Below are 13,430 nucleotides of genomic sequence, written 5' to 3'. Positions count from 1 at the left end.
GCTCGATCATTTATACTGATGATCCTCCCATCCAGACTGCAACGGTTTGATCATTTATACTGATGATCCTCCCATCATGTCTGCAACAGTTCGATCATTTATACTGATGATCCTCCCATCCAGACTTCAACGGCTCGATCATTTATACTGATGATCGTCCCATCCTGTCAAATTCTTCAACGGTTTGATCACTCAGCTCATTGATCTCTCCGTCCGCATCCACGATAGCCGGTCCTGTCAAATCCATCAAAGGTATTTAGCCATATCGTCCGACCCAATCAACCTGATGGTCAGCCATATCATCAACGACGGTCAGCCATATCGTCCGACTCAATCAACCAGATGGTCAGCCATATCATCAACGACAGTCAGCCATATCGTCCGACTCAATCAACCTGATGGTTAGCCATATCATCAACGACGGTCAGCCATATCGTCTAACCTACTCAACTCGATGGTCAGCCATATCATCAACAACGACAACCATATCGCCTGTCTCTGTCCATTCAGCGATGACAACCTGCCACGTCGCCTATCTCTGCCCATTCAGCGACGACAATCACATCGCCTGTCTCTGTCCATTCAGCGACGACAACCTACCACGTCGCCTATCTCTGCCCATTCAGCGACGACAATCACATCGCCTGTCTCTGTCCATTCAGCGATGACAACTAACCACATTGCCTATCTCTGTCCATTCAGCAATGACAACCTACCACGTCGCCTATCTCTGCCCATTCAGCGACGACAACCACATCGCCTATCTCTGTCCATTCAGCGATGAAAACCAACCACATCGCCTGTCTCTGTCCAGTCAGTGATGACAACCAACCATATCGTCCGTGTTCGCCCCGATCAACAACGATCAGGATATCGTACGATGGTCCGCCCATTCGCAACTAGTTGTTCCCTAGGAGAGTCCGCCTCAGCCTGCCCCAAACGACTACCTCTACTTCAGTCTAGCTTCACGCGCATCTTTCAGTAGGCTTATTGCTCTATCTCGGATGATCTTTGATAAGGAGATTGTCTCTGATTCCCAACAGATGGAATTCAACCTGCCTGACACGACCTACCCGTGTTTGTTGGAATACTTTGTGCCGAGGATAGCTTGATCCCCTGCAACGACAACCTGTCCTGTCCAAATTCGATCAACAAGCGGCGATTCGCTCATCCACTTCTACTTCCATCCCCGGCAATGGACGGCCAGTCCAATCCACCGATCAGGTTCCTTAAGTTTACTTGTCTACTTTGCTAGTATGCTTTGCTCTGGATTGCCTTGAGGGGTGTCTAGAATTCTTTGACGTTACTTGTACCAAGTCGATGGTGCTTCAAGTGCCGTCAAAGAGGGGCTACTGTAGACACCACAATTTAGGCTTCCAGATTAGTTTACTTATGGTTTATGATTCCCCGATGATGAAATGGATCCCTTGGAATGATAGCGTGTTTGAGCTTTTGAGTGTTTGCAAAACCCTTGAACCTAACCTAGCCTAAGCCCCTTCAAAAACCAAAAACCCTACTGATGCGCGCCAGGGCGCAACCATCCCGCGCCGGGGCGCACCATCGCGCGACAGAGCGCCAGGGCGCACCATCGCCTGGCGCTCTGTCGCACGACAGACTGACTCCGTCGCGCGACGGTCCAACCTACCACCAACCTTTCTGAAGGAGGACAGTTGGCCACCAATGTAACCTCAGCCAGGCCTCGTGGACTGGCTGAACTCCTCTGTTTCCAAACAGATTCACCCCCATCTCCTCCTATAAATACCCTCCATTTGTTCTTTTTCAAAGGGTTACCAAATTTTAAGCCCAAAGAAGGATTACACCTACAATCCTCCATTTTCACACTTCAACCATCCAAGAACATAGCTTGTTCTTCGACCTCAACTTTTTCAAACACCTCAATCAAACCTCAAAGCTCGAATTCGTTTCAAACTCAACCAAAGGTATAGCATACCTACTGTCTTTCTGTTCTGATCCCTAAGGGGGGCTTGCAGGGCCAAGGCTGGTAATCTATACCAGTTCTGGTCCTAAAGCTAGCAAGGTTTCGAAAACCGTCATGGTAGGAACTAGCGCACGATGGTCCCACTCTCTCGCGCGACACTCCAGTGCTGCATGCGATGGACCGCGTGAGGATTGGTGTCCTACTGTTTCATGCTTTATTTTGTATATAGATCACTGTTAAGCATGTTAAAAACTAGTTTAATGCTTTCCTTTGTTAGAAATTGCTAGCCGTAGTTCAATTTGCATGTCTTCTGTTTTGGAGTACCCCTGGGATCATTCTGGACCTGTCCCAGAATCCAGAAATGTGTAAACCAAACACTGGTCCACACCAGGGCGCACCATCGCGCGCCAGACTGGCTCCATTGCGCGACAGTGCGCCATGGCGCACCATGGCGTGCCAGACTCACTCCGTCGCGCGACAGAGCGCCAGGGCACACCCTCGCGCGCCAGACTGACTCCGTCGCGCCATAGTCTGCCTCTGACCAGTGAGTGGCCTTGCACGGGTAACTTGGATTTAGGCTGTTATTCTGTCCCCACACTGTTTATGGGGTGCTTTATTCATTTGTAGGGCTTTTTAGCGTTTAACATTGCTTAGAACTGTATATTATGCTGCTATATGAACTGCTTGGTTTGTCCTGGGTGTGCACTGGTCCTTCCAGAGCCCAGAGGGTTTGAGAATAAGAGCTGTGGGTTTGAGCTCACCAGCACGCGTGTGTCTTGGAGTTGTGCGCGCAAGAGTGAACAACATGCAGTGACTTGTTCAGTGCATGCTTGTTTCTTCCTGCACACGTCACTCCAAAACAGGGGCCTTCCAGTTTGTTTAAACTCCCACAGCAGTCTGTTCTCATCTTATACTAACTGTTCATCCATGCATGCTATCTATCACATCCTGCAAACATGTTACAGTTTTAATCCCCGATTAACTGTTCCCCCGCCCTAATTGCCTAAAAAATTGATTAATCAAACAGAATCGCAAACAAACATTTTTGCAAATGCCTAAGTAGAGACCGATCTCCGGATTGGGCGACCTGGCTCCTGAACCCAGATATAGTTATGACGGACTGGTTCCTTAACTTTTTCAAATCAAACAGCGCGGCAAGCGCTTCGAAATACGGTTCCTTGGGTGTCAAACCTTCAAACTCGAGTGGCGACTCTGTATTTTGCGAGCGCTCGCGTCCAGCTTAGTGCTCCTTCGAACCGGCACTTTCTTTCGGGAAGGGAACAGAATCCTTTCCCCGAGGAAAAGGGCACGCTGCCCACAATTTTGTTTGATAAATCTTAAGAAATTTTATAAAATAAAGCTTTCAAAATAGAAAAACTTACAGATTGTTATGTACAAACCAAACCGAACTTTTTGGTTCAATTAATTAGGGTCGGCTTCATGAATCATAGTTTTCCATTGATCTCTGTCAAGGCTACCTTTTTTTTTTTGACAAAATAGAGAAGATTATATTAATAATAGCCTAGCGACACTTGTGTACATAACAGAGTTTATTAAAAATATTTTGGACAAAATCAAACTAATCATCTAACTATTGTAAATAAGAAAAACGCAAGGTAGTCGATGTCTTTCGCCCTGACTCAAATGTTCAGCCTGACGCAAACAGCAGCACTCGCGATTTGTTGTATATTCATACCTAAAATCAGTAGTCTCAAAAGATATAAAGTGATAGCCAAAGATAAAAGACAACAAATACCCAAATGATTAGATGATGTAACGACCCTAATTTTTGCCCTAAATTTTTTTTCTTTCAAATGAAAATTCATATAGTTATTTCAAATTTTATTACTCCCTCCGTCCCTTTTTTTGTGTCCAGTATTCCATTTTGGGCTGTCCCTTTATAAGTGTCCATTTTGTAAAGTTAGGGGGGTAAAAGTTGGTGCATTGTCTATTTTGTCCCTAAAAGTAGATTTCATTTTGAAAAGTTAGTGAGTAAAAGTGTAATGATGATGGGTAAGTAGGGAAAGTGGAGGAAAAAGTTGATGTGAAAGGTGTAATGATGATGTCTTTTTAATAAGTTGGAGTTACGAAGCAGGACACTTAAAAAGGGACGGAGGGAGTAGTTAATTAAATTAGTATAATTAGTAGATGGTTATGTGTTAATTTCAGTAGTAAATTAAATTATAAATAAGTATATTTCCTATTTGACTTACGTGTGTGTATGTGTGTGTGTGTGTGTATATATATATCAGGCCCCTTCTTATGAGGGATCCCTTACTTAACTTAAGTGCGAACCTCATAGATCCCGATCGAATTTTGATGATTCGAACCATTCAATGTGATCAAAACGTGATTTTTAAGGATTCTCGCCATAAATTAGTAAAAAATATAACCGGGAAGTGCTTCATCCAAGCAGTTTTCATTGAACGGGTCAATAAAAAATTGCTCAAATCAAGCACTTCCCCACCATATTTTATGCCGATTTCTTGCGGAGACCCTTAAAATCATGTTCTAAACACATTAAACGGTTCAGATCATCAAAATTTGATCGGTAAAGGGAGGTCCTCACAAGAAGTAAACTTGATATGAATATATATCAAGTGCATGTGTGTGTGTGTGTGTGTGTGTGAGAGAGAGAGAGAGAGAGAGAGAGAGAGAGAGAGAGAGAGAGAGAGAGATTGCCGTGGGGAGCAAGAGAGAGGAGAGAGAGAAAGATAATAATGGCAAGCACATGCCATGTTTCCTTTTATTTTGGCCCGAGAGAGAGAGAGAGAGAGAGAGAGAGAGTAATCTACCAAGAGAGAGGACCGAGAGTAGAGAGAGACAAGAGGAAGTTTTCTGCCTATAAATACCTTTTCTTCCTTCTCATTTTATTGCACCACCAACCTTACACAATTCTTTCCCCATTTGAAAAATTAGAGAAGAGAGAGAGGGGGCCGAGAGAGTGAGAAAGAGGGAGAGGGAATAGTGGGCTACACACCCACACCTTTTAGCCGCCTCACCACCCATATAACCAATCACCAATCCACACAGATCCCATACAGCTTAATCCTAAGTTTTAAAAGAAAAAATGTAAGGATTTCCGATCAGTTCGAGACCGAAGGAGACGAGCTGCCCACCACTCAACTTGACTCCGTTAGAATAAACCCTTACCGCCTAGAAGCAAGATAGAAACTTCCTATCTACTTACCGAAGTATAATGTAGTGATATTATATAATGGAAGATTGAAATTAAAGTTTAGAATTTTGCAAGCTAAAAGTTATATGTATTTCGACCAAGGAAAAATTGTTACTCTCTCTGTCCCAATTTGTTGCGCCTATTTTGACTTTCATGTAATTTAAGGAAAGATTGTAGACACCCCAATTTGGCCTAAAGAGTAGTTTAAGTCCCACCTTGGTGACTATCCCGATGATGAATAAGATACAGTTATTGATGATTGACTTCTCGTAAGCTTCAGGACTTTGGTGAGTACTTTTAGCCACTTAGAGCATCCGCAATGTAATAATCAAAAGTGAATAGTCAAAACTTGCCACGTCAGCTTTTGATTATTCATTTAGAGGGTTGCTAAAGTTAGCAATGTGAAGTTCCACATTGTTACTTTTGATTATTCAAATGCCAAAATTTGATTATTAGTTAGGAGGTTGCTAACTTTAATTATTACAATGTGAGCACTTTTTTAAGCACACGTTGCTAACTTTAGTAATATTTTGATTTTGATTATTACATTACGGATGCTCTTAGAGAACCCAATCCAGAGCCAAATAGCATTTCTAGACAGAAATACAGTTTTCAAGTTGAATTGATTTGTTGGCCACTAGATCGTTTTCACAGCCCTTACTTCTTTCTTTCACTTGTGGAATATGGTGTTTGAAAATCTCCCAGAAAGATTGATTCTTCACCCGTGAAATGCATTCCTTGGCCGCCAGATCGTTTCAAACTAGAATTCTAGAATGTTCTGTCTTCGTTTGATCCCATGCTCAAACCTTAGCAGCCACGAAGTGTTACTTCGGGGCTACAAAAGTGATTCCTAACAGAGTTCTATCAACCCTAACTTACCTTATTGATTCACACCATTTGATTGGCCAGAGTGACTCACCCCATGTCAATATAAAAAGGCCTTAGGGTTTCAAAATTGATACACAATTCAATCATCTTAAGCCACGAAACTCTGTAGAAACCATTTCCCATACTCCCTCTACAAAAGCCCTAAACATTCGTGAGTAGCCGCAATCTGAGCAATCAAACCCCAAAGTACAAATCCTAATTCCTAGGGCTTCGAGAAAGAAATAAATCAATCACCCTCAATTCGATGCAATTGTGCATTGAGGGATCAAGGTGATGAGGCCCAAGGGTCGACGGTTTTGATCTTTTCCTCCCTTTTGTATCGTAATCGTAATATTCTGATTTTCTGATTAAACTATTCGTATTTTGGTGTGAGGAAGAACATCGGCTGGGACATCGTTCCTACGATCGGTACATCAAACCAGTGGGGTCCCATGGCCGTGACATCCATTCCCCGGCCGTGGAATCCATTTGCTGGGACAGACTCCTATCTTTATTTTGTTAAATGCATGTGGTTTATTACTTGTTTTGGCTCACCTTATAAACTGTTTAAAGGCTAATAACCGGATTACTTGTATAGAATTAAAATAAAGCAAACATTAATTGTGTGTTGAATGCTTATGGGCCGGTCTTGCGACCGAGCGAAGAGGGGTGCCTAACACCTTTCCCTTATCGTACTTTTGGCTTCTGTACCCGGAATCTCTACTTATTTTCTTAGTTTTTAATAAACTAAGTGGCGACTCTTTAGCATTGGTTTGTCATCGTGTGGAGATGTTCCTAGCCATGGAAATATCCACGATTTCAATAGTTGGTGGGGAAACAAGTGGTAGAGGATATCTGTGTGGCGATGCCCTTTTGGGGAGGCGTCCACAAAGATCATAATTACATTGACTTTGTGTCAATTTTACCATTTTACTCTTTTGTAACTTATGACTTTTTGTCAACTTTCTAGTCATGTAATTAATTTGCTCCACTTTCCTTTCAAATCAAGTTCAAATTTTGAATCTAAGGGGGAGAAATGAGAGGTAATATGGACATCCAAAATTGGAATGTTTTGAAACAAGCACATCATTTTGGGATATTCCAAAAAGGAATAAAGGCACAACAAAATGGGACGGAGGGAGTAATATGAAGTATTGTTAGGATATGTGAAACATGCCTTGATTATACATGTTGAACCATGACGATGCTGTAAAAATTTAATTATTGAATCTGAGTGCTAAATTAATGAAATGTAGAACTTATAATGATTAGCATGAGTTAAAATGTAATTACTGGGTTTATGAAATTGCATGATAGATTATGTAGAACATTGTTAGTTGATCACATGCTTGTACTGACGTTTTTGTTCGAGACGAGATGCTGTTAAGATTTTAGAATTGCATAAGAATTCAATATATAAATTTTGTATGTGAGTTAAGATTTTAGAATTGCATAAGAATTTAGTATATAAATTTCGCATGTGAAAAGTTGCATTTGAAAGAATAATGTGAATGCTAGGAAATGATGCATGTTTACGAGACACAAGAAATGAGAAATGGTTGACAAAAAGAAACGAGAAACTGAAATGTAAAAAAGATTAATGATTGTATGAGTATGAAAGCCCAATGGGATCAGTAAAGCCGGCGGGATTTGAAAGAATGGTCGGCAGAACTAGTGTCATATGTTGTGTTGTGAATTGATTAAAGACTGAGAGTCCAATGGGATCTAAAAGAGACGATCGGCAGAATCAGTGCTTTTGGATGACATAATCTGTAATAAGCCTGTAAGCCCGATAGGTCCTGAAAGATGGAGCAGTGGAAGCAGTGCTTGAAAAAAAAATATTGGAAAAATAATGAGACAAATCACGATACGCTACGATGACAATGACACTTTGTACATTGATTTGATTATATGTGATGAAATGTTAAATTCTTGTATTTTAAATGTACAAAGTTATATGTTATTTTTGTAAGTGTAAGGAATATAGGGGTAGCAGTTAGCTACTTAGATTAAAAGCTCTTTGTTACTTTTGTGACCCTGACATGTTATGCTAGAATTAGAGACGAACAGGGACAATTTCAACAGATGGAGAAGTACGAAGCTTGTAAACACCAGATTTTGCCCCACCTCTACTGTTAATATCTTAGATAAGCAGGAACATCAACACCTGTCATGATGACCTTCATGTGCATAGGCTAGCGATGAGGCATGCCATGTCTGGACTAGAATGGTCCCCTTACCAATTGATGGTGCAAAAGTGGGTTCCGGTAACCCTAATTTGGGCTGAAAAAGACAACATATACTTCAAGACAATTGAACCAAGATCGGCACTATCAGATGTTCCTTTTCTATCATTCTGAGGTGACCTGCCAAGTCTTGTCACAATCCGTTGACGTTACATCATTGGATCGTCACTGAATCTTCACCGGCTACTAGTAAAACACCTATTTTGACCCAGGAAGTCTTGATCAGGAAAAATCATCTCTATACCATTTCAAACATCACACATGCTGATATTATGATATTATAAACTCTCTGGTCAAGTTTCGTGCGAAACAGAGCTTGTTTGATATTTTTGCGCATACCGAACTTTTCAATAAAGAGAGTAGTATTTTGTTCTCGAACCTCGGGACCAAAATTTCTTGATCCAAATAGTCTAGTAGCTCATTCTTATGAATTCGAAGCTCTCTGCAAAATCTCGGGTCGATTGGAGCTCGTTTGGTCTTTCGATCGACTATATCGCTAAAAGACGCATGAGAATCAAGCAATTCTTTTTATCATCGATCTAACCGTAATCTTGAAAAACGGATGTCACAACGACGTCCAGAACACCTCAAACCCTACCAAGATCACCCTGATCAGATTCATACCAAACTTTCCCGCGCGCGAACACGCAAAGCAATGCACTACGCATCAAACCACAGCAGACGAAGATGATTGGCCATGGGAAGGCCACATCCCCATTAAAGGGGAGGCTCCCCCAAGCCTCCCCACCCCCCATTTTATATAAATAGGGAGTCCAAGCCTCCATTTCATTTCACCCTTCCATCTTCTGGAAACTCTGACTTCATTCTTGAAACCCTCAGGGTTCTTTCTTTGTCTTGAAATCCACAAAGATTTCTTCCTTTCCTTCCTGAAATTCTAGAAGATCTCTATCTTTCTTGAAACCCTTGAAGGTTTCCTTCCTTGATAGATACGGCGAAGCTTTGCCCAGATTTTGGCATAAATTCTCCGATTCTCAAGGTCCTTTGGAAGCTTTGCAGATTTTTTGGTAGAAATTTTCCGATTCTCCATGTTTTACGGGAGCTCTACCAATTTTTCGGCAGGAATTTCCCGATTCTCGAGGTCCTGCGGAAGCACTGCTAAAATTCTGCAAGAAGCTGCCTGATCATCCAAAATACTGTAGAAATATTGCCGAATTTTTGCCAGCACTTTATCCCTACGATATAGTCGAAGCTCTGTTCGGATTTCCAGAGATTTTTTCTCTCTCGATTTCTGTTCTCGGGTTATTATCGAGAGTCTGTAAGTGTTTGGCTCGGATTTTTGGCTATTTCAGAATTATGATTGTGTGCGAGCGTGCCAGAAAAGGTTTGTAATTATCCTTTTCATATTTAACTTAAAAAAGCCAAACTTAATCAGGCGATTGTGATGTTGGTTCAATTACCTCAACGAAGAAGATTTTTCCTTTGAAGTATTGAAACGGCACAACGATTCACTAGAAATTCAACAATCAAACAGAAATAAGATACATTGATCAATTCAAAACAACTTGCTTTCCAAATGATTCTCCAATTTCGAAATAACACAAACAGATTACAATGTAACTATTACAAACTGCTCCTAACTACTTCAAACTAAGTCTAAGTTCCTAATTTACTGCCTATGGACAAATCAAGCATAGCATAGTTATTTGTTTGATGATTTATCTGGGGTTTTTTTCCTTCTATCTCTTCTTTTATTATAAGCAAGCTTTTGGGTCTTCTTAATGGCTTTCAATCTCCTGCCAGGTTGCCTTCGAAGTCACTCTTGTTTTTGAATTCAAACTTTACCTCCAGAGCTCTTGCTTATAACCGTCCCATAGTGGTTTAGTTAATCCATTATCTCCACTTCCCTTGATTGCATCGTGCCTGATTTGAGTGATTTCATGCCCAAATCTCAACTTTCTTGATCGCGCACAATGAACATCACAGTTATTTTTTAAATGCCACCGTTTATATCTCTGGGCTTCGAACTACATAGTTCTTCTTATTCATTCTCTGAGTGACACCTGGCAATGATTGTCTTTACCCATAAAACGATATTGAATTAGTCAGAACATCATCGTTCCTTTAAATGTATGATTCTGTGCGTCCCAATCCACACGAGTTCCATTTGTTCAATGCAAGTGGCCACTTGTCATTTTCTAATTGGGCCAATATATTTCTCATGTAAAACAGTAAGTACCTTCAGTTTTCATCTTTTACTTCGGTTATTTACTTTATAGCTAGGTAATCAGATAGAAGAAATACATGTTCCTGCATGGTATTTGAGTGCTCCCTTCGGGCCCTACAGTGGTCTACTACTGTGTCGAGTGTTGGATTAGAAAAAAAATTAAAAAGGACTTTTAGGAACTACGCCTAACCTGATTTCTCCTTCTGCCAGAGATAAGTAGGCGCCCCGATAAGGGGCTCGGTCAAAATTTATCCCCTTAATTCTCGAAGTTAGGAACTACGCCTGACTTGATTTCTCCTGTTGCCGGAGATACGTAGGCGGACCGATGAGGGCCTCGATTAGAATTCATCATATTCTCACTTCATTTGACTATTATACCCCCACTATTTTGAACTACGTCTTACTTGACTTTCCCTTTACCTCAGAATACGTAGGCGGTCCGATGAGGGCCTCAATCAAAATCTATCCAACTCTCTTTCTAAAATGTTGTTTCGTCTCAAAGGTGCTTCTAATTACCATTTTGCCCCTCGAAGGGCCACATCTAAAAAAGACAAAAGTATCCTTCTCCCCAAGCGGAGATATTGAAATTACCATTTTACCCCTTTGTAGGGTTATATCTAAATATTATCTTTTAAAAGACGAAAAAACACTTTTCACCCCAGACTGAGTCGTTATTACTGTCTTTTTACCATTCTACCCTTCTCGAGCCTCGATTGACTTTTTCTGGGCCCCAGGTTGACTTTTTTCCAAAAAATCACAAAAATGATAATAAAATCCAACGAAGGCGGCCTCGTTGCCTTATTTACCTTTCTACCCTTCCCGAGCTTCGATTGACTTTTTTCGGGCCCCAAGTTGACTGTTTCCAAAAAAATACAAAAATGATGACAAAATCCAACGACGACGGCGTCGTTGCCTGAATTACCTTTTTACCCTTCTCGGCCTCGGTCAATTTTTTTCGGGCCCCATGTCAACTCTTTTTTCTAAAATTTCACCAAGTCAATGTTTTAACCCAACTAAGGTATTTTTACCCTTCGATCACCATTTTACCCCTCCGGGCCTCGGTTGACTTTTTGGGGCCCTAGTTGACTTTTCCTCAAATTCACCTTTGTTTTAACCCAGTAAAGCCATTTTCAGCGCCAAATTATTGTTTTACCCCGACCCGGTAAAAATTGATTGGGACCCGGTTGACGATTTTACCAAAACTTCTCCAAATCAATGTTTTACCCCCACGGAGTCGTTTTTTCCTTCAAATTACCTTTTTTAACCCTCCCGGCCCCGGCTGATTATTTTCGGGCCCGGGATGACCTTTTTCAACTTTTCACCATGGACTCGTTTTCAACCAAAATGAACTGTTTTTAGACTTAGGACAAGTCTTGTAATCCCTAGCCCACTAGCGGCCGTTTCCCCTTCTTAGACCCCGAACTACACGAACCTGAATTCTCCCGCTCTGGAGATACGTAGGAAGCCTTTCAACCAGGCTTGGTCCACCGTTCCCCTTCTGAAAAAGGTCGTTTTCCTAAATATACATGAGCATGAAAAAATCTGTAAAATGACAAACATAATGTACTTCTATTTTGTCTTCATCCGGAAATAACTCATTTCTATTGCATGTCTAAAGAAGCGAGTACCACAAGGGCGAGGTAGGGTGCTCTAGCTTCCCTACACGTAATAGTGAACTACCGAATCCCTTCTTTTCTAACCTCGCAGACCTAAAGCCTTTTCCTAAAAGCAAAACAGAGTCACTTTTTTTCTAAAAATCGGGTTCTCTGGCCCGCGAAAATCTTTTCTAAATACTTAAAACTATTCTTCAGATATTTAAGAGATTACCAGGCACACCTAAATTCTATGCCCAGTGGTGACTCTAAGTTATTTTCTAAACCCCTTTGTGGCCCAAACCTACAGTCAGACCTGATTCTCTTTTTCCCCGGAGATACTTAGGCAGCTTGAGAAAAGCTCGGTCCCTTTTATAAATAAAATCCCATTCATTTTCTAAAATTCAAACCTTTTTCTAAAATATCCGAACCCCTCTTATAGAATACAATACTCAGTTTTTCTAAAAAGCCACATCTTTTAAAAACCACGTCGCAATCCATAGGAATTGGATCACTTATCCAACCTCGAATCGCCGCCCCTCCTTTCCTCTCTCCTACCCAAGAGAAAGGGCGAAGGCACGGGGGTTCCCAAATGAGGGCAAAATCCCGGGCGCAACAGAATTGACCAAGCCTTTTTGAAAAAGACGGACGCCACGAAGAGTAGATTACCAATAGTGCCCCTCCCCTTTTTGAATAAAATAAATGTGATTTGATTCAAGATTTGTTTATTTGTAAGAATAAATTATGATAAATATTAAACTTAGTTTAATTTTATTTAAACTAACATTTTCAAAAATTGGGGCGTTATAGACGAACTCCAACTAAGTATGAACGCACCAATGAACTTTCAAAAATATTACAGATCTGACAAGCCTCCACGAGTTATCCTGCCAAAAACATCATGTAGGGTAAGAGTATTATTGGCACGGATATCATTATGAAGAAACATCATCTCTGAAAGAACCCGATAGCATAAAAAAAGAATGTACATGTACTTTAATACTCTAGCTGTTCAAGGGATTTTGTTTGTGGTGTGGTATTTGCACAGAAAAAAAATAAATAAGTCAAAATAAATTCCAACAATAAATAATATAAACCTACACATACAACATATATGAAAATAGAATTGGACAGTTAAATTAAGTAATGAAAATTACGGTAAGTATTTTCATTCTAATCATTTTGCCACTTTTTATAACATTTCTTCTTTGCTTTTACGATGGCTTGAACCTCATCATTCTACTACCGGATTTGTGAGAACCCACCCCTTGGGCACTCGTCCCACATCGAGAAAGTCTAAGAAGTGAATATGGTATATTAGTGATTCCGACTAGCTACTATATAACCCGAGATTAACCTTTTGAGTCATGTGTTTAGGTTAAGGATTAAGCAAATCAGTTAGAACGGGTCGTTACAGTTGGTA

This window comes from Rhododendron vialii, chromosome 5a (genome assembly GCF_030253575.1).
Source record: "Rhododendron vialii isolate Sample 1 chromosome 5a, ASM3025357v1".
Taxonomy (NCBI): domain Eukaryota; kingdom Viridiplantae; phylum Streptophyta; class Magnoliopsida; order Ericales; family Ericaceae; genus Rhododendron; species Rhododendron vialii.
This window is presented reverse-complemented; position numbering follows the sequence as displayed.